Below are 21,523 nucleotides of genomic sequence, written 5' to 3' on the forward strand. Positions count from 1 at the left end.
TATTGTGACAATGTAACATGCATGAAAATCAGTGAATATTTAGATATAACAAATATACAATACAGCAGTTGACCAGTTTTCATATAGTTCAATAGCAGTGGTGCCATGGCCCCCCTACATCATGCTGTGCCACACCAAATGCCAGCAATCTGCTGGTCATGTGTTTAGATTCTATTCCCTCAGGCTCTAACAGCCTGAGGGAATGCAGGAGAGAGCCCAGCACAGGCCCTCTCCCAACAACTCCCCCCAACAACTCCCAACCCCCCCTTTAGCCACGCCCCCATTCCCCTCGCCGCCGGGGATAAATTGGATTGGCCGGGTTCCCCTTTGGCCACGCCCCCTTTCCCCCCCTTTGGCCACGCCCCCTTTCCCCCCCTTTGGCCACGCCCCCTTTTCCCCTCGCCGCCGGGAAAAAATTGGATCGGCCGGGCCGCCCCCTTTGGCCACGCCCCCTTTGGCCATGCCCCTTTCCCCCCTTTGGCCACACCCCCTTGCCCCCTTTTCCCCTCGCCGCCGGGGAAAAATTGGATCGGCAGGGCCCCCCCCTTTGGCCACGCCCACTTTTCCCCTCGCCGCCGAGGAAAAATTGGATCGGCAGGGCCCCCCCCTTTGGCCACGCCCACTTTTCCCCTCGCCGCCGAGGAAAAATTGGATCGGCCGGGCCCCCCCCTTTGGCCACGCCCACTTTTCCCCTCGCCGCCGAGGAAAAATTGGATCGGCCGAGCCCCCCCTTTGGCCACGCCCCCTTTTCCCCCCTTTGGCCACGCCCCCTTCTCCCCTCGCCGCCGGGGAAAAATTGGATCGGCCGGGCCCCCCTTTGGCCACGCCCACTTTTCCCCTCGCCGCCGGGGAAAAATTGGATCGGCCAGGCCCCCACCTTTGGCCACGCCCCATTTCCCCCCTTTGGCCACGCACCCTTTTCCCCTCACCGTCAGGGAAAAATTGGATCGGCCGGGCCCCCCCTTTGGCCACGCCCCCTTTTCCCCTCGCCGGGGGGAAATTGGATCACCCGGCCCCCACCTTTGGCCACGCCCCCTTTTCCCCTCGCCGGGGAAAAATTGGATCGGCCGGGCCCCTCCTTTGGCCACGCCCCCTTTGGCCACGCCCCCTTCCCCCCCCTTTGGCCATGCCCAATTTTCCCCTCGCCGCCGGGGAAAACTTGGATCGTCCGGCCCCCCCCTTTGGCCACGCCCACGAAACCCCTCGCCACCGGGGAAAAATTGGAGCGGCCGGGCCCCCCCTTTGGCCACGCCCCCTTCCCCCCTTTGGCCACGCCCTCTTTCCCTGCTTTGGCCACGCCCCCTTTTCCCCTCGCCGCCGGGGGAAAATTGGATAGGCCGGGCCCCCCTTTTGCCACGCCCCCTTCCCCCCCCATTGGCCACGCCCACTTTTCCCCTCGCCGCCGGGAAAAATTGGATCGGCCGGGCCCCCCCTTTGGCCACGCCCACTTTTCCCCTCGCCACCAGGGAAAAATTGGATCGGCCGGGCCCCCCCTTTGGCCACGCCCACTTTTCCCCTCGCCACCGGGTAAAAATTGGATCGGCCAGGCCCCCCCTTTGGCCACGCCCCCTTCCCCCCTTTGGCCATGCCCTCCCTTTCGCCACGCCCCCTTCCCCCCCTTTGGCCACGCCCTCTATCCCTGCATTGGCCACGCCCCCTTTTCCCCTCGCCGCCGGGGAAAACTTGGATCGTCCGGCCCCCCCTTTGGCCACGCCCACGAAACCCCTCGCCGCCGGGGAAAAATTGGATCGGCCGGGCCCCCCCTTTGGCCACGCCCACTTTTCCCCTCGCCACCGGGGAAAAATTGGATCGGCCGGGCCCCCCCTTTGGCCACGCCCACTTTTCCCCTCGCCACCGGGTAAAAATTGGATAGGCCAGGCCCCCCCTTTGGCCCGCCCCCTTTCCCCCCCCTTTGGCCACACCCCCTTCCCCCCTTTGGCCATGCCCCCTTCCCCCCTTTGGCCACGCCCTCTTTTCCCCTCACCGCCGGGGAAAAATTGGATCGGCCGGGCCCCCCCTTTGGCCACACCCACTTTTCCCCTCGCTGCAGGGGAAAAATTGGATCGGCCAGGCCCCCCCTTTGGCCACGCCCCCTTCCTTCCCCTTTGGCCATGCCCCTTTTCCCCTCGCCGCCGGGGAAAAATTGGATTGGTCCGGGCCCCCCCTTTTCCCCTCGCCGCCGTGGGAAAATTGGATCGCCCGGCCCCCCCTTTGGCCACGCACCCTGCCACCTTTGGCGACGCCCCCTGCCCCCTTTGGCCACGCCCCCTTTCCCCCTTTGGCCACGCCCCCTTTCCCCCTTTGGCCATGCCCCCTTTCCCCCTCGCCGCCGGGGGAAAATTGGATCGGCCGGGCCCTCCCTTTGGCCACGCCCACTTTTCCGCTCGCCACCGTTGAAAAATTGGATCGGCCGGGCCCCCCCTTTGGCCACGCCACCCCTTTGGCCACGCCCCCTTTCCCCCTTTGGCCACGCCCCCTTTCCCCCTTTGGCCACGCCCCCTTTTCCCCTCACCGACGGGGAAAAATTGGATCGGCCGGGCCCCCCCTTTGGCCACGCCCACTTTTCCCCTCACCGACGGGGAAAAATTGGATCGGCCGGGCCCCCCTTTTGCCACGCCCACTTTTTCCCTCGCCACCGGGGAAAAATTGGATTGGTCCGGGCCCCCCCCTTTGGCCACGCCCCTTTTCCCCTCGCCGCCGGGGAAAAATTGGATTGGTCCGGGCCCCCCCCTTTGGCCACGCCCCCTTTTCCCCTCGCCGCCGGGGAAAAATTGGATTGGTCCGGGCCCCCCTTTGGCCACGCCGCCTTTCCCCCCCCATTGGCCACGCCGCCTTTCCCCCCCCTTTGGCCAGGCCCCCTTCCCCCCTTTGGCCACGCCGCCTTTCCCCCCTTTGGCCACGCCCCCTTTTCCCCTCGCCGCCGGGGAAAACTTGGATCGTCCGGCCCCCCCCTTTGGCCACGCCCACGAAACCCCTCGCCGCCGGGGAAAAATTGGAGCAGCAGGGCCCCCCCTTTGGCCACGCCCTCTTTCCCTGCTTTGGCCACGCCCCCTTTTCCCCTCGCCGCCGGGGGAAAATTGGATAGGCCGGGCCCCCCCTTTGGCCACGCCCCCTTTCCCCCCTTTGGCCACGCCCCCTTCCCCCTTTGGCCACGCCCCCTTTCCCCCTTTGGCCACGCCCCCTTTTCCCCTCGCCGCCGGGGAAAAATTGGATCGGCCGGGCCCCCCCTTTGGCCACACCCACTTTTCCCCTCGCTGCCTGGGAAAATTGGATCAGCCAGGCCCCCCCTTTGGCCACGCCCCCTTTCCCCCTCTTTGGCCACGCCCCTATTCCCCTCGCCGCCGGGGAAAAATTGGATTGGTCCGGAACCCCCCTTTGGCCACGCCCCCTTTTCCCCTCGCCGCCGTGGGAAAAATGGATCGCCCGGCCCCCCCTTTGGCCACGCCCCCTTTCCCCCCCTTTGGCCATGCCCCCTTTTCCCATCGCCGCCGGGGAAAAATTGGATCGGCCGGGCCCCCCCTTTGGCCACGCCCACTTTTCCCCTCGCCGCCGGGGAAAATTGGATTGGCTGGGCCCCCCCTTTGGCCACGCCCCCTTCCCCCCTTTGGCCACACCCCCTTCCCCCTTTGGCCACGCCCCCTTTTCCCCTCGCCGACGGGGAAAAATTGGATCGGCCGGGCCCCCCCTTTGTCCACGCCCACTTTTCCCCTCGCCGCCGGGGAAAAATTGGATCAGCCGGGGCCCCCCCTTTGGCCACGCCTCCTTCCCCCCTTTGGCCACGCCCCCTTTTCCCTCCTTTGGCCATGCCCCGTTTACCCTCGCGGCCGCGGAAAAATTGGATCGGCCGGGCCCCCCCCTTTGGCCATGCCCACTTTTCCCCTCGCCATCGGGGAAAAATTGGTTCGGCCGGGCCCCCCCTTTGGCCATGCCCCCTTTTCCTCTCGCCGCCGGGGGAAAATTGGATCGGCCGGGCCCCCCCCCCTTTGGCCATGCCCACTTTTCCCCTCGCCGCCAGTAAAAAATTGGATTGGCCGGGCCCCCCTATTTGGCCACGCCCCCTTTGGCCACGCCCCCTTTTCCCCTCGCCGCCGGAGAAAAATTGGACAGGCTGGGCCCCCCCTTTGGCCATGCCTCCTTCCCCCCCTTTGGCCTCGCCCCCTTCCCCCTTTGGCCTCGCCCCCTTTCCCCTTTGGCCTCGCCCCCTTTCCCCTTTGGCCTCGCCCCCTTTCCCCCCTTTGGCCACGCCCCCTTATCCCTTTTCGCCACGCCCCCTTTTCCCTCCTTTGGCCACATCCCCTTTCCCCTCGATCGTCCGGACCCCCCTTTGGCCACGCCCCTTCCCCTTTGGCCACGCCCCCGTCCCCCCTTTGGCCACGCCCACTTTTCCCCTCACCGACGGGGAAAAATTGGATCGTCCGGGCCCCCCTTTTGCCACGCCCACTTTTCCCCTCGCCACCGGGGAAAAATTGGATTGGTCCGGGCCCCCCCCTTTGGCCACGCCCCATTTCCCCCCTTTGGCCACGCCCCTTTTCCCCTCGCCGCCGGGGAAAAATTGGATTGGTCCGGGCCCCCCTTTGGCCACGCCCCCTTTTCCCCTCGCCGACGGGGAAAAATTGGATCGTCCGGGCCCCCCTTTGGCCACGCCGCCTTTCCCCCCCCTTTGGCCACGCCGCCTTTCCCCCCTTTGGCCAAGCCCCCTTTTCCCCTCGCCGCCGGGGAAAACTTGGATCGTCCGGCCCCCCCCTTTGGCCACGCCCACGAAACCCCTCGCCGCCGGGGAAAAATTGGAGCGGCCGGGCCTTCCCTTTGGCCACGCCCCCTTCCCCCCCTTTCGCCACGCCCCCTTCCCCCCCTTTGGCCACGACCTCTTTCCCTGCTTTGGCCACGCCCCCTTTTCCCCTCGCCGCCGGGGAAAACTTGGATTGTCCGGCCCCCCCTTTGGCCACGCCAACGAAACCCCTCGCCGCCGGGGAAAAATTGGATCGGCCGGGCCCCCCCTTTGGCCACGCCCACTTTTCCCCTCGCCACCGGGGAAAAATTGGATCGGCCGGGCTCCCCCTTTGGCCACGCCCACTTGTCCCCTCGCCACCGGGTAAAAATTGGATCGGCCAGGCCCCCCCTTTGGCCACGCCCCCTTTCCCCCCCTTTGGCCACACCCTCTTTTCCCCTCGCCGCCTGGGAAAAATTGGATCGGCCGGGCCCCCCCATTGGCCACGCCCACTTTTCCCCTCGCCGCCGGGGAAAAATTGGATCGTCCGGGCCCCCCCTTTGGCCACGCCCACTTTTCCCCTCGCCACCGGGTAAAAATTGGATCGGCTAGGCCCCCCCCTTTGGCCACGCCCCCTTTTCCCCCTTTGGCCACGCCCCCTTCCCCCCTTTGGCCACGCCCCCTTTCCCCCCCTTTGGCCACGCCCCCTTTTCCCCTCGCCGCCGGGGAAAAATTGGATCGGCCGGGACCCCCCTTTGGCCACACCCACTTTTCCCCTCGCTGCCTGGGAAAAATTGGATTGGCCAGGCCCCCCCTTTGGCCAGGCCCCCTTCCCCCCTTTGGCCACGCCGCCTTTCCCCCCTTTGGCCACGCCCCCTTCCCCCCTTTGGCCACGCCCCCTTTCCCCCCCTTTGGCCACGCCGCCGGGGAAAACTTGGATTGTCCGGCCCCCCCTTTGGCCACGCCAACGAAACCCCTCGCCGCCGGGGAAAAATTGGATCGGCCCGGACCCCCCTTTGGCCACACCCACTTTTCCCCTCGCTGCCTGGGAAAAATTGGATTGGCCAGGCCCCCCCTTTGGCCAGGCCCCCTTCCCCCCTTTGGCCACGCCGCCTTTCCCCCCTTTGGCCACGCCCCCTTTTCCCCTCGCCGCCGGGGAAAATTTGGATCGTCCGGCCCCCCCTTTGGCCACGCCCCCTTCCCCCCTTTCGCCACGCCCCCTTCCCCCCCTTTGACCACGCCCTCTTTCCCTGCTTTGGCCACGCCCCCTTTTCCACTCGCCGCCGGGGAAAAATTGGATAGGCCGGGCCCCCCCTTTGGCCACGCCCCCTTCCCCCCCATTGGCCACGCCCACTTTTCCCCTCGCCGCCGGGGAAAAATTGGATCGGCCGGGCCCCCCCTTTGGCCACGCCCACTTTTCCCCTCGCCACCGGGTAAAAATTGGATCGGCCGGGCCCCCCCTTTGGCCACGCCCACTTTTCCCCTCGCCACCGGGTAAAAATTGGATCGGCTAGGCCCCCCCTTTGGCCACGCCCCCTTTTCCCCCTTTGGCCACGCCCCCTTTCCCCCCTTTGGCCACGCCCCCTTCCCCCCTTTGGCCACGCCCCCTTTCCCCCCCTTTGGCCACGCCCCCTTTTCCCCTCGCCGCCGGGGAAAAATTGGATCGGCCGGGACCCCCCTTTGGCCACACCCACTTTTCCCCTCGCTGCCTGGGAAAAATTGGATTGGCCAGGCCCCCCCTTTGGCCAGGCCCCCTTCCCCCCTTTGGCCACGCCGCCTTTCCCCCCTTTGGCCACGCCCCCTTTTCCCCTCGCCGCCGGGGAAAATTTGGATCGTCCGGCCCCCCCCTTTGGCCACGCCCACGAAACCCCTCGCCGCCGGGGAAAAATTGGATAGGCCGGGCCCCCCCTTTGGCCACGCCCCCTTCCCCCCCTTTGACCACGCCCTCTTTCCCTGCTTTGGCCACGCCCCCTTTTCCACTCGCCGCCGGGGAAAAATTGGATAGGCCGGGCCCCCCCTTTGGCCACGCCCCCTTCCCCCCCATTGGCCACGCCCACTTTTCCCCTCGCCGCCGGGGAAAAATTGGATCGGCCGGGCCCCCCCTTTGGCCACGCCCACTTTTCCCCTCGCCACCGGGTAAAAATTGGATCGGCCGGGCCCCCCCTTTGGCCACGCCCACTTTTCCCCTCGCCACCGGGTAAAAATTGGATCGGCTAGGCCCCCCCTTTGGCCACGCCCCCTTTTCCCCCTTTGGCCACGCCCCCTTTCCCCCCTTTGGCCACGCCCCCTTCCCCCCTTTGGCCACGCCCCCTTTCCCCCCCTTTGGCCACGCCCCCTTTTCCCCTCGCCGCCGGGGAAAAATTGGATCGGCCCGGACCCCCCTTTGGCCACACCCACTTTTCCCCTCGCTGCCTGGGAAAAATTGGATTGGCCAGGCCCCCCCTTTGGCCAGGCCCCCTTCCCCCCTTTGGCCACGCCGCCTTTCCCCCCTTTGGCCACGCCCCCTTTTCCCCTCGCCGCCGGGGAAAATTTGGATCGTCCGGCCCCCCCCTTTGGCCACGCCCACGAAACCCCTCGCCGCCGGGGAAAAATTGGATAGGCCGGGCCCCCCCTTTGGCCACGCCCCCTTCCCCCCCTTTGACCACGCCCTCTTTCCCTGCTTTGGCCACGCCCCCTTTTCCACTCGCCGCCGGGGAAAAATTGGATAGGCCGGGCCCCCCCTTTGGCCACGCCCCCTTCCCCCCCATTGGCCACGCCCACTTTTTCCCTCGCCGCCGGGGAAAAATTTGATCGGCCGGGCCCCCCCTTTGGCCACGCCCACTTTTCCCCTCGCCACCGGGTAAAAATTGGATCGGCTAGGCCCCCCCTTGGGCCACGCCCCCTTTGGCCACGCCCCCTTTCCCCCCTTTGGCCACGCCCCCTTCCCCCTTTGGCCACGCCCCCTTTCCCCCCCTTTGGCCATGCACCCTTTCCCCCCTTTGGCCACGCCCCCTTTTCCCCTCGCCGCCGGGGAAAAATTGGATCGGCCGGGCCCCCCCTTTGGCCACACCCACTTTTCCCCTCGCTGCCTGGGAAAAATTGGATTGGCCAGGCCCCCCCTTTGGCCACGCCCCCTTCCCCCCTTTGGCCACGCCCCTTTTCCCCTCGCCGCCGGGGAAAAATTGGATTGGTCCGGGCCCCCCCTTTGGCCACGCCCCCTTTTCCCCTCGCCGCCGTTGGAAAATTTGATCGCCCGGCCCCCCCTTTGGCCACGCCCCCTTTTCCCATCGCCGCCGGGGGAAAATTGGATCGTCCTGGCCCCCCTTTGGCCACGCCCCCTTTTCCCCTCGCCGCCGGGGAAAAATTGGATCGGCCGGGCCCCCTCTTTGGCCACGCCCCCTTCCCCCTTTGGCCACACCCCCTTCCCCTTTGGCCACACCCCCTTCCCCTTTGGCCACGCCCCCTTTCCCCCCTTTGGCCACGCCCCCTTTTCCCCTCGCCGACGGGGAAAAATTGGATCGCCCGGGCCCCCCCTTTGTCCACGCCCACTTTTCCCCTCGCCGCCGGGGAAAAATTGGATCGGCTGGGGCCCCCCTTTGGCCACGCCCCCTTTCCTCCCCTTTGGCCATGCCTCCTTCTCCCCTTTGGCCACGCCCCCTTTTCCCTCCTTTGGCCATGCCCCGTTTACCCCCTTTGGCCACGCCCCCTTTTTCCCTCGCCGCCGGGGAAAATTGTATCGGCCAGCCCCCCCCTTTGGCCACGCCCCCTTTCCCCCCCTTTGGCCACGCCCCCTTTTCCCCTCGCCGCCGGGGAAAAATTGGACAGGCTGGGCCCCCCCTTTGGCCATGCCTCCTTCCCCCCTTTGGCCTCGCCCCCTTCCCCCTTTGGCCTCGCCCCCTTCCCCCTTTGGCCTCGCCCCCTTTCCCCTTTGGCCTCGCCCCCTTTCCCCTTTGGCCTCGCCCCTTCCCCCCTTTGGCCACGCCCCCTTATCCCCTTTCGCCACGCCCCCTTTTCCCTCCTTTGGCCACGCCCCCTTTCCCCTCGCCGCCGGGGAATAATTGGATCGTCCGGACCCCCCTTTGGCCACGCCCCTTTCCCCATTGGCCACGCCCCCTTCCCCCCTTTGGCCACGCCCACTTTTCCCCTCACCGACGGGGAAAAATTGGACTGGCCATGCCTCCTTCCCCTCCTTTGGCCTCGCCCCCTTCCCCCTTTGGCCTCGCCCCCTTTCCCCTTTGGCCTTGCCCCCTTTCCCCCCTTTGGCCACGCCCCCTTATCCCCTTTCGCCACGCCCCCTTTTCCCTCCTTTGGCCACGCCCCCTTTCCCCTCGCCGCCGGGGAAAAATTGGATCGTCCGGACCCCCCTTTGGCCACGCCCCTTCCCCCTTTGGCCACGCCCCCTTCCCCCTTTGGCCACGCCCACTTTTCCCCTCACCGACGGGGAAAAATTGGATCGGCCGGGCCCCCCTTTTGCCACGCCCACTTTTCCCCTCGCCACCGGGGAAAAATTGGATTGGTCCGGGCCCCCCCCTTTGGCCACGCCCCATTTCCCCCCCTTTGGCCACGCCCCTTTTCCCCTCACCGCCGGGGAAAAATTGGATTGGTCCGGGCCCCCCCCTTTGGCCACGCCCCCTTTTCCCCTCGCTGCCGGGGGAAAATTGGTTCGGCCGGGCCCCCCCTTTGGCCACGCCCACTTTTCCCCTCGCCGACGGGGAAAAATTGGATCGTTCGGGCCCCCCTTTGGCCACGCCCCCTTCCCCCCTTTCGCCACGCCCCCTTCCCCCCCTTTGGCCACGACCTCTTTCCCTGCTTTGGCCACGCCCCCTTTTCCCCTCGCCGCCGGGGAAAACTTGGATTGTCCGGCCCCCCCTTTGGCCACGCCAACGAAACCCCTCGCCGCCGGGGAAAAATTGGATCGGCCAGGCCCCACCTTTGGGCACGCCCCTTTTCCCCTCGCCGCCGGTGGAAAATTGGTTCGGCCGGGCCCCCCCTTTGGCCACGCCCACTTTTCCCCTCGCCGACGGGGAAAAATTGGATCGTCCGGGCCCCCTTTTGGCCACGCTGCCTTGCCCCCCCTTTGGCCAGGCCCCCTTCCCCCCTTTGGCCACGCCGCCTTTCCCCCCTTTGGCCACGCCCCCTTTTCCCCTCGCCGCCAGGGAAAATTTGGATCGTCCGGCCCCCCCCCTTTGGCCACGCCCACGAAACCCCTCGACGCCGGGGAAAAATTGGAGCGTCCGGGCCCCCCCTTTGGCCACGCCCCCTTCCCCCCTTTCGCCACGCCCCCTTCCCCGGTTTGACCACGCCCTCTTTCCCTGCTTTGGCCACGCCCCCTTTTCCCCTCGCCGCCGGGGAAAAATTGGATAGGCCGGGCCCCCCCTTTGGCCACGCCCCCTTCCCCCCATTGGCCACGCCCACTTTTCCCCTCGCCGCCGGGGAAAAATTGGATTGGCCAGGCCCCCCCTTTGGCCAGGCCCCCTTCCCCCCTTTGGCCACACCCACTTTTCCCCTCGCTGCCTGGGAAAAATTGGATTGGCCAGGCCCCCCCTTTGGCCAGGCCCCCTTCCCCCCTTTGGCCACGCCGCCTTTCCCCCCTTTGGCCACGCCCCCTTTTCCCCTCGCCGCCGGGGAAAATTTGGATCGTCCGGCCCCCCCCTTTGGCCACGCCCACGAAACCCCTCGCCGCCGGGGAAAAATTGGATAGGCCAGGCCCCCCCTTTGGCCACGCCCCCTTCCCCCCCTTTGACCACGCCCTCTTTCCCTGCTTTGGCCACGCCCCCTTTTCCACTCGCCGCCGGGGAAAAATTGGATAGGCCGGGCCCCCCCTTTGGCCACGCCCCCTTCCCCCCCATTGGCCACGCCCACTTTTCCCCTCGCCGCCGGGGAAAAATTGGATCGGCCGGGCCCCCCTTTGGCCACGCCCACTTTTCCCCTCGCCACCGGGTAAAAATTGGATCGGCTAGGCCCCCCCTTGGGCCACGCCCCCTTTGGCCACGCCCCCTTTCCCCCCTTTGGCCACGCCCCCTTCCCCCTTTGGCCACGCCCCCTTTCCCCCCCTTTGGCCATGCACCCTTTCCCCCCTTTGGCCACGCCCCCTTTTCCCCTCGCCGCCGGGGAAAAATTGGATCGGCCGGGCCCCCCCTTTGGCCACACCCACTTTTCCCCTCGCTGCCTGGGAAAAATTGGATCGTCCAGGCCCCCCCTTTGGCCACGCCCCCTTTCCCCCCCTTTGGCCACGCCCCCTTTTCCCCTCGCCGCCTGGGAAAAATTGGATCGGCCGGGCCCCCCCTTTGGCCACACCCACTTTTCCCCTCGCTGCCGGGGAAAAATTGGATCGGCCAGGCCCCCCCTTTGGCCACGCCCCCTTTCCCCCCCTTTGGCCACGCCCCTTTTCCCCTCGCCGCCGGGGAAAAATTGGATTGGTCCAGGCCCCCCCTTTGGCCACGCCCCCTTTTCCCCTCTCCGCCGTGGGAAAATTGGATCGCCCGGCCCCCCCTTTGGCCACGCCCCCTTCCCCACCTTTGGCCACGCCCCCTTTCCCCCTCGCCGCCGGGGGAAAATTGGATCGGCCGGGCCCCCCCTTTGGCCACGCCCACTTTTCCGCTCGCCACCGGGGAAAAATTGGATCAGCCGGCCCCCCCTTTGGCCACGCCCCTTCACCACCTTTGGCCACGCCCCCTGCCCCTTTGGCCACGCCCCCTGCCCCTTTGGCCATGCCCCCTTTCCCCTTTGGCCACGCCCCCTTTTCCTCTCGCCGCCGGGGGAAAATTGGATCGGCCGGGCCCCCCCTTTGGCCACGCCCACTTTTCCCCTCGCCGCCGGTGGAAAATTGGTTCGGCCGGGCCCCCCCTTTGGCCACGCCCACTTTTCCCCTCGCCGACGGGGAAAAATTGGATCGTCCGGGCCCCCCTTTGGCCACGCCGCCTTTCCCCCCCCCTTTGGCCAGGCCCCCTTCCCCCCTTTGGCCACGCCGCCTTTCCCCCCTTTGGCCACGCCCCCTTTTCCCCTCGCCGCCGGGGAAAATTTGGATCGTCCGCCCCCCCCTTTGGCCACGCCCACGAAACCCCTCGCCGCCGGGGGAAAATTGGAGCGGCCGGGCCCCCCCTTTGGCCACGCCCCCTTCCCCCCTTTCACCACGCCCCCTTCCCCCCCTTTGACCACGCCCTCTTTCCCTGCTTTGGCCACGCCCCCTTTTCCCCTCGCCGCCGGGGAAAAATTGGATAGGCCGGGCCCCCCCTTTGGCCACGCCCCCTTCCCCCCATTGGCCACGCCCACTTTATCCCTCGCCGACGGGGAAAAATTGGATCGGCCGGGCCCCCCCTTTGGCCACGCCCACTTTTCCCCTCGCCACCGGGTAAAAATTGGATCGGCTAGGCCCCCCCTTTGGCCACGCCCCCTTTCCCCCTTTGGCCACGCCCCCTTTCCCCCCTTTGGCCACGCCCCCTTTCCCCCCCTTTGGCCACGCCCCCTTCCCCCCCTTTGGCCACACCCCATTTCCCCCTTTGGCCACGCCCCCTTTCCCCCCCTTTGGCCACGCCCCCTTTTCCCCTCGCCGCCGGGGAAAAATCGGATCGGCCGGGCCCCCCCTTTGGCCACACTCACTTTTCCCCTCGCTGCCTGGGAAAAATTGGATCGGCCAGGCCCCCCCTTTGGCCACGCCCCCTTCCCCCCCTTTGGCCACGCCCCTTTTCCCCTCGCCGCCGGGGAAAAATTGGATTGGTCCGGGCCCCCCCTTTGGCCACGCCCCCTTTTCCCCTCGCCGCCGTTGGAAAATTTGATCGCCCGGCCCCCCCTTTGGCCACGCCCCCTTTTCCCATCGCCGCCGGGGAAAAATTGGATCGTCCTGGCCCCCCTTTGGCCACGCCCCCTTTTCCCCTCGCCGCCGGGGAAAAATTGGATCGGCCGGGCCCCCCCGTTGGCCACGCCCACTTTTCCCCTCGCCGCCGGGGAAAATTGGATCGGCCGGGCCCCCCCTTTGGCCACGCCCCATTTCCCCCCCTTTGGCCACGCCCCTTTTCCCCTCGCCGCCGGGGAAAAATTGGATTGGTCCGGGCCCCCCCCTTTGGCTAGCCCCCTTTTCCCCTCGCCGCCGGTGGAAAATTGGTTCGGCCGGGCCCCCCCTTTGGCCACGCCCACTTTTCCCCTCGCCGACGGGGAAAAATTGGATCGTCCGGGCCCCCCTTTGGCCACGCCGCCTTTCCCCCCCCCTTTGGCCAGGCCCCCTTCCCCCCTTTGGCCACGCCGCCTTTCCCCCCGTTGGCCACGCCCCCTTTTCCCCTCGCCGCCGGGGAAAATTTGGATCGTCCGGCCCCCCCCTTTGGCCACGCCCACGAAACCCCTCGCCGCCGGGGAAAAATTGGAGCGGCCGGGCCCCCCCTTTGGCCACGCCCCCTTCCCCCCTTTGGCCACGCCCCCTTCCCCCCTTTGACCACACCCACTTTCCCTGCTTTGGCCACGCCCCCTTTTCCCCTCGCCGCCGGTGAAAAATTGGATAGGCCGGGCCCCCCCTTTGGCCACGCCCCCTTCCCCCCATTGGCCACGCCCACTTTTCCCCTCGCCGCCGGGGAAAAATTGGATCGGCCGGGCCCCCCCTTTGGCCATGTCCACTTTTCCCCTCGCCACCGGGTAAAAATTGGATCGGCTAGGCCCCCCCTTTGGCCACGCCCCCTTTCCCCCCTTTGGCCACGCCCCCTTTGGCCACGCCCCCTTCCCCCCTTTGGCCACGCCCCCTTTCCCCCCCTTTGGCCATGCCCCCTTTCCACCCTTTGGCCACGCCCCCTTTTCCCCTCGCCGCCGGGGAAAAATTGGATCGGCCGGGCCCCCCCTTTGGCCACACCCACTTTTCCCCTCGCTGCCTGGGAAAAATTGGATCGGCCAGGCCCCCCCTTTGGCCACGCCCCCTTCCCTCCTTTGGCACGCCCCCTTCCCCCCCTTTGGCCACGCCCCTTTTCCCCTCGCCGCCGGGGAAAAATTGGATTGGTCCGGGCCCCCCCTTTGGCCACGCCCCCTTTTCCCCTCGCCGCCGGGGAAAAATTGGATCGTCCTGGCCCCCCTTTGGCCACGCCCCCTTTTCCCCTCGCCGCCGGGGAAAAATTGGATCGTCCGGGCCCCCCCGTTGGCCACGCCCACTTTTCCCCTCGCCGCCGGGGAAAATTGGATCGGCTGGGCCCCCCCTTTGGCCACGCCCCCTTCCCCCCTTTGGCCACACTCCCTTCCCCCTTTGGCCACGCCCCCTTTTCCCCTTGCCGACGGGGAAAAATTGGATCAGCCGGGCCCCCCCTTTCGCCACGCCCACTTTTCCCCTCGCCGCCGGGGAAAAATTGGATCGGCCGGGCCCCCGCTTTGGCCACGCCTCCTTCCCCCCTTTGGCCACGCCCCCTTTTCCCTCCTTTGGCCATGCCCCGTTTACCCCCTTTGGCCACGCCCCCTTTTTCCCTCGCCGCCGGGGAAAATTGTATCGGCCAGCCCCCCCTTTGGCCACGCCCCCTTCCCCCCCTTTGGCCACGCCCCTTTTCCCCTCGCCGCCGGGGGAAAATTGGATTGGTCCGGGCCCCCCCTTTGGCCACGCCCCCTCTCCCCCCTTTGGCCACGCCCCCTTTTCCGCTCGCCGGGGAAAAATTGGATCGGCCGGGCCCCCCCTTTGGCCACGCCCCCTTTTGCCAAGCCCCCTTCCCCCCTTTGGCCACGCCCCCTTTCCCCCCCTTTGGCCACGCCCCCTTTTCCCCTCACCGCCGGGGAAAACTTGGATCGTCCGGCCCCCCCCCTTTGGCCACGCCCACGAAACCCCTCACCGCCGGGGAAAAATTGGAGCGGCCGATCCCCCCCTTTGGCCACGCCCCCTTCCTACCTTTGGCCACGCCCCCTTCCCCCTTTGGCCATGCCCTCTTTCCCTGCTTTGGCCACGCCCCCTTTTCCCGTCGCCGCCGGGGAAAAATTTGATAGGACGGGCCCCCCCTTTGGCCACGCCCCCTTCCCCCCATTGGCCACGCCCACTTTTCCCCTCGCCGCCGGGGAAAAATTGGATCGGCCGGGCCCCCCCTTTGGCCATGTCCACTTTTCCCCTCGCCACCGGGTAAAAATTGGATCGGCTAGGCCCCCCCTTTGGCCACGCCCCCTTTCCCCCCTTTGGCCACGCCCCCTTCCCCCCTTTGGCCACGCCCCCTTCCCCCCTTTGGCCATGCCCCCTTTCCCCCCTTTGGCCACGCCCCCTTTTCTCCTCGCTGCCGGGGAAAAATTGTATCGGCCAGGCCCCCCCTTTGGCCACGCCCCCTTTCCCCCCCTTTGGCCACGCCCCTTTTCCCCTCGCCGCCGGGGAAAAATTGGATTGGTCCGGGCCCCCCCTTTGGCCACGCCCCCTTTTCCCCTCGCCGCCGTGGGAAAATTGGATCTCCCGGCCCCCCCCTTTGGCCACGCCCCCTTTCCCCCCCTTTGGCCATGCCCCCTTTTCCCATCGCCGCCGGGGAAAAATTGGATCGTCCGGGCCCCCCTTTGGCCACGCCCCCTTTTCCCCTCGCCGCCGGGGAAAAATTGGATCGGCCGGCCCCCCCTTTGGCCACGCCCCCTTCCCCCCCTTTGGCCATGCCCCCTTTTTCCCCCTTTGGCCATGCCCCCTTCCTCTCTTTGGCCACGCCCCCTTCCCCCATGGGCGTAGGAACCCACGCAAATCTGGGGGGGGATAGCATTCTTACTCGCCGGGTATATTCTTATTCAGTAAACTGGGAGTTGTTTATCCCATTGTACAGCGCTACGGAATTTGATGGTGCTATGTAAATAATAAAATAATAATAATAATAATAATAATGTTAAATTTTAAGTGTGTGTGTGTGAAATAATATAATGTGAAGCATATCAGTGTATCGCATAGCTCCACAGCAATACAACTGACAGTAATGTGTGAGGTGCAAGTACATCATAGAACACCTCAGCAATAAAATGCATGGGAAAGTGCAGTGTGTGAGTGTATCACAAGCTCTACAGCAAAATAACTCACAGGAACGTGCAGTTTGTGAGCGTATTACAGATCACCTCATCAATACAATGCACAGGAATATACAGTGTTTGAATATATATCAGCCAACCCAATGCGTGGCAAAACACTGCGCTGCACCAATCAGCATCTCCTCACAGAGATGCGTTGAATCAATGCATTTCTATGAGGAGTGTTCAGCGTGAATGCTAGTGCTGCATGTTGTGCAACACTGGACTAGGAAGCACCTCTAGTGGCCGCCTGATAAGGTATTCCTCGGCAGTAATGTAAATACTGCCTTTTTCTGAAAAGGCGGTGCGCTTACATTAACCCCTTAAGGACCAAACTTCTGGAATAAAAGGGAATCATGACATGTCACACATGTCATGTGTCCTTAAGGGGTTAAAGGACCACTATAGTGCCAGGAAAACATACTCGTTTTCCTGGCACTATAGTGCCCTGAGGGTGCCCCCACCCTCAGGGACCCCCTCCCGCCCAGCTCTGGGGAGAGGAAAGGGTTAAAACTTACCTTTATTCCAGTGCCGGGCGGGGGGCTCTCCTCCTCCTCTCCTCATGTGTCCTTAAGGGGTTAAAGGACCACTATAGTGCCAGGAAAACATACTCGTTTTCCTGGCACTATAGTGCCCTGAGGGTGCCCCCACCCTCAGGGACCCCCTCCCGCCCGGCTCTGGGGAGAGGAAAGGGTTAAAACTTACCTTTATTCCAGTGCCGGGCGGGGGGCTCTCCTCCTCCTCTCCTCCCTATCGGCTGAATGCGCATGCGCGGCAAGAGCTGCGCGCACATTCAGCCGGTCGCATAGTAAAGCATTTACAATGCTTTCCTATGGACGCTTGCGTGCTCTCACTGTGATTTTCATAATGAGAATCACGCAAGCGCCTCTAGCGGCTGTCAGTGAGACAGCCACTAGAGGATTTAGAGGCTGGATTAACCCATTTATAAACATAGCAGCTTCTCTGAAACTGCTATGTTTATATAAAAAAGGGTTAAACCCAGCTGGACCTGGCACCCAAACCAATTCATTAAGCTGAAGTGGTCTGGGTGCCTAGAGTGGTCCTTTAAGCCATTGTGGTTCTGGTGACTATAGTGTCACTTGAATATAGAGGGAAAAAAAGAATCATCACAAATGTATGAAATAAAAATGTCGATCCTTTTTTTTTGGAAACAATGTGCAGATAGTACTGTACTAATGATATCCCTGGCTGGATGGGAGCATTCCATGTAATCAGTATGATATCCCTGGTTAACTCTTTTATCCACCCGTCCCTAATTGTCTCCCCTCCAACCACCTAGCCTCCTAACCCCCATAAAACAAGTAATATATCTTCTTGTACTTACAGTACTGAAGACACCAGCAGTGATCTGGTTTCAGGGCTGAAAGCGTGAGGCGCTGCTCTGCAGTTGTAGGAGACCGGAGCTCACCCTAGCGTTGTCGTGACATCATGGAACGCGCGTACGCAGAGGGCAAGGGAGGTCGGGAGGAGCAAACAAAGTCCTTTAATATGTGGCGATGCCGAATAGTGGAGGATTGAATCAGATCAGGATTTGAGAGGGAACATTTTTAGCATATTATTGTGGGCAGCGGGGCTCAAGAGGCAACTGCCTTGGGCCCCCCAGGAGCAACTGGGCCCGGGGCAGCTGCCCTTTTTGCCCCGTGTTAATGGCTGCCCTGACTTAGGGTGACCACATTTCCTAACTGCCATTTAGGGACACTTACTACCCCCTCTACCCCTTCCATTCATATTACTACCCTATCCCTTCCGTTCATATTACTACCCCCATACCCCTTCCGTTCATATTACTACCCCCCATACCCCTTCCGGCCATATTACTACCCCCCATACCCCTACCGTTCATATTACTACCCCCCCATACCCCTACCGTTCATATTACTACCCCCCACAGCCCCACCCCCTCTAGTCATATTATTAGCCCCCTTACCCCCTTCATTCATATTAGTACCCCCCTCCATTCATATTCATACCCCCTCCTAACCCCCTCCATTCATATTAGTACCCCCTCCTAACCCCCTCCATTCATATTAATACCCCCTCCTAACCCCCTCCATTCATATTTGTACCCCCTCCTACCCCCCTCCATTCATATTAATACCCCCTCCTAACCCCCTCCATTCATATTAATACCCCCTCCTAACCCCCTCCATTCATATTTGTACCCCTCCTACCCCCCTCCATTCATATTAATACCCCCTCCTAACTCCCTCCATTCATATTAATACCCCCTCCTAACCCCCTCCATTCATATTAATACCCCCTCCTACCCCCCTCCATTCATATTAATACCGCCTCCTACCCCCCTCCATTCATATTTGTACCCCCTCCTACCCCCCTCCATTCATATTCGTACCCTCACCCCCTCCATTCATATTCGGATCCCCTTCTACCCCTACTAGTACCCTTCCACCTCCCCCCCCCTCCATTCCTATTAGTAGCCTCTAACCCCTTCCATTCATTTTTCTACCCACCTCTTCCCCCTCCCCCTCCCCAAATTATATCTCCCCTCTTTAACCCTTCCATACTAAATACCTGGCAGGGCGGGCAGGCAGCTGCTTTTTTTTTTCAGAGCCGGCATCTGAGCTTATAATGACGCCGGCTCCACTCTCCTCCTTGCACACTGTTGTCCCCCTCCCTGCCATTTTACCGCACAGAGCAGGGGAGGGGGACCTCTTCAAGTGGCGCACGGTGTCAGACTGAGCGCCGGGTAGTCACGTGACACCCGGCACTCCTATGCAGAGCGGGAGGGGGAGGCGCTCCCCCTCCCAGCGTACACTGTTTGCGGTTCCATTATGGAGCCGCACGCAGCCTGTCAGGGGGACGGCAAACATCACTTGTCAGTCTGACAAGTGATTTTTGCGCTCCCCTTTGGCCGGCGGACCTGGGGGGGATTTCTGCATTATCTGTCCCCCCCAGATGATTTAATGGGGGGGATGCGTCCCCCCCATCCCCCCCGGTTCCTACGCCCGTGCCTTCCCCCCTTGGGCGACGCCACCTCTTCCCCTCGCCGCCGGGGAAAAATTGGAATGGCCGGGCCGTACCCTTTTCCCCCTTTGGCCACGCCACCTTTTCCCCTCGCCGCCGGGGAAAATTGGATTGGCTTGGCCCCCCCTTTGGCCACGCCCCCTTCCCCCCTTTGGTCATGCCCCCTTCCCCCTTTGGCCACGCCCCCTTCCCCCTTTGGCCACGCCCCCTTTTCCCCTCACCGACGGGGAAAAATTTGTTCGGCCGGGCCCCCCCTTTGGCCACGCCCACTTTTCCCCTCGCCGCCGGGGAAAAATTGGATCGGCCGGGCCCTCCCCTTTGGCCACACCCACTTTTCCCCTCGCCACCGGGGAAAAATTGGATCGGCCGGGCCCTCCCCTTTGGCCACGCCCCCTTTTGCCAAGCCCCCTTCCCCCCTTTGGCCACGCCCCCTTTCCCCCCCTTTGGCCACGCCCCCTTTTCCCCTCACCGCCGGGGAAAACTTGGATCGTCCGGCCCCCCCCCTTTGGCCACGCCCACGAAACCCCTCACCGCCGGGGAAAAATTGGAGCGGCCGATCCCCCCCTTTGGCCACGCCCCCTTCCTACCTTTGGCCACGCCCCCTTCCCCCTTTGGCCATGCCCTCTTTCCCTGCTTTGGCCACGCCCCCTTTTCCCGTCGCCGCCGGGGAAAAATTTGATAGGACGGGCCCCCCCTTTGGCCACGCCCCCTTCCCCCCATTGGCCACGCCCACTTTTCCCCTCGCCGCCGGGGAAAAATTGGATCGGCCGGGCCCCCCCTTTGGCCATGTCCACTTTTCCCCTCGCCACCGGGTAAAAATTGGATCGGCTAGGCCCCCCCTTTGGCCACGCCCCCTTTCCCCCCTTTGGCCACGCCCCCTCCCCCCCTTTGGCCACGCCCCCTTCCCCCCTTTGGCCATGCCCCCTTTCCCCCCTTTGGCCACGCCCCCTTTTCTCCTCGCTGCCGGGGAAAAATTGTATCGGCCAGGCCCCCCCTTTGGCCACGCCCCCTTTCCCCCCCTTTGGCCACGCCCCTTTTCCCCTCGCCGCCGGGGAAAAATTGGATTGGTCCGGGCCCCCCCTTTGGCCACGCCCCCTTTTCCCCTCGCCGCCGTGGGAAAATTGGATCTCCCGGCCCCCCCCTTTGGCCACGCCCCCTTTCCCCCCCTTTGGCCATGCCCCCTTTTCCCATCGCCGCCGGGGAAAAATTGGATCGTCCGGGCCCCCCTTTGGCCACGCCCCCTTTTCCCCTCGCCGCCGGGGAAAAATTGGATCGGCCGGCCCCCCCTTTGGCCACGCCCCCTTCCCCCCCTTTGGCCATGCCCCCTTTTTCCCCCTTTGGCCATGCCCCCTTCCTCTCTTTGGCCACGCCCCCTTCCCCCATGGGCGTAGGAACCCACGCAAATCTGGGGGGGGATAGCATTCTTACTCGCCGGGTATATTCTTATTCAGTAAACTGGGAGTTGTTTATCCCATTGTACAGCGCTACGGAATTTGATGGTGCTATGTAAATAATAAAATAATAATAATAATAATAATAATGTTAAATTTTAAGTGTGTGTGTGTGAAATAATATAATGTGAAGCATATCAGTGTATCGCATAGCTCCACAGCAATACAACTGACAGTAATGTGTGAGGTGCAAGTACATCATAGAACACCTCAGCAATAAAATGCATGGGAAAGTGCAGTGTGTGAGTGTATCACAAGCTCTACAGCAAAATAACTCACAGGAATGTGCAGTTTGTGAGCGTATTACAGATCACCTCATCAATACAATGCACAGGAATATACAGTGTTTGAATATATATCAGCCAACCCAATGCGTGGCAAAACACTGCGCTGCACCAATCAGCATCTCCTCACAGAGATGCGTTGAATCAATGCATTTCTATGAGGAGTGTTCAGCGTGAATGCTAGTGCTGCATGTTGTGCAACACTGGACTAGGAAGCACCTCTAGTGGCCGCCTGATAAGGTATTCCTCGGCAGTAATGTAAATACTGCCTTTTTCTGAAAAGGCGGTGCGCTTACATTAACCCCTTAAGGACCAAACTTCTGGAATAAAAGGGAATCATGACATGTCACACATGTCATGTGTCCTTAAGGGGTTAAAGGACCACTATAGTGCCAGGAAAACATACTCGTTTTCCTGGCACTATAGTGCCCTGAGGGTGCCCCCACCCTCAGGGACCCCCTCCCGCCCAGCTCTGGGGAGAGGAAAGGGTTAAAACTTACCTTTATTCCAGTGCCGGGCGGGGGGCTCTCCTCCTCCTCTCCTCATGTGTCCTTAAGGGGTTAAAGGACCACTATAGTGCCAGGAAAACATACTCGTTTTCCTGGCACTATAGTGCCCTGAGGGTGCCCCCACCCTCAGGGACCCCCTCCCGCCCGGCTCTGGGGAGAGGAAAGGGTTAAAACTTACCTTTATTCCAGTGCCGGGCGGGGGGCTCTCCTCCTCCTCTCCTCCCTATCGGCTGAATGCGCATGCGCGGCAAGAGCTGCGCGCACATTCAGCCGGTCGCATAGTAAAGCATTTACAATGCTTTCCTATGGACGCTTGCGTGCTCTCACTGTGATTTTCATAATGAGAATCACGCAAGCGCCTCTAGCGGCTGTCAGTGAGACAGCCACTAGAGGATTTAGAGGCTGGATTAACCCATTTATAAACATAGCAGCTTCTCTGAAACTGCTATGTTTATATAAAAAAGGGTTAAACCCAGCTGGACCTGGCACCCAAACCAATTCATTAAGCTGAAGTGGTCTGGGTGCCTAGAGTGGTCCTTTAAGCCATTGTGGTTCTGGTGACTATAGTGTCACTTGAATATAGAGGGAAAAAAAGAATCATCACAAATGTAT

This window comes from Pelobates fuscus, chromosome 9 (genome assembly GCF_036172605.1).
Source record: "Pelobates fuscus isolate aPelFus1 chromosome 9, aPelFus1.pri, whole genome shotgun sequence".
Classification (NCBI taxonomy): Eukaryota; Metazoa; Chordata; class Amphibia; order Anura; family Pelobatidae; genus Pelobates; species Pelobates fuscus.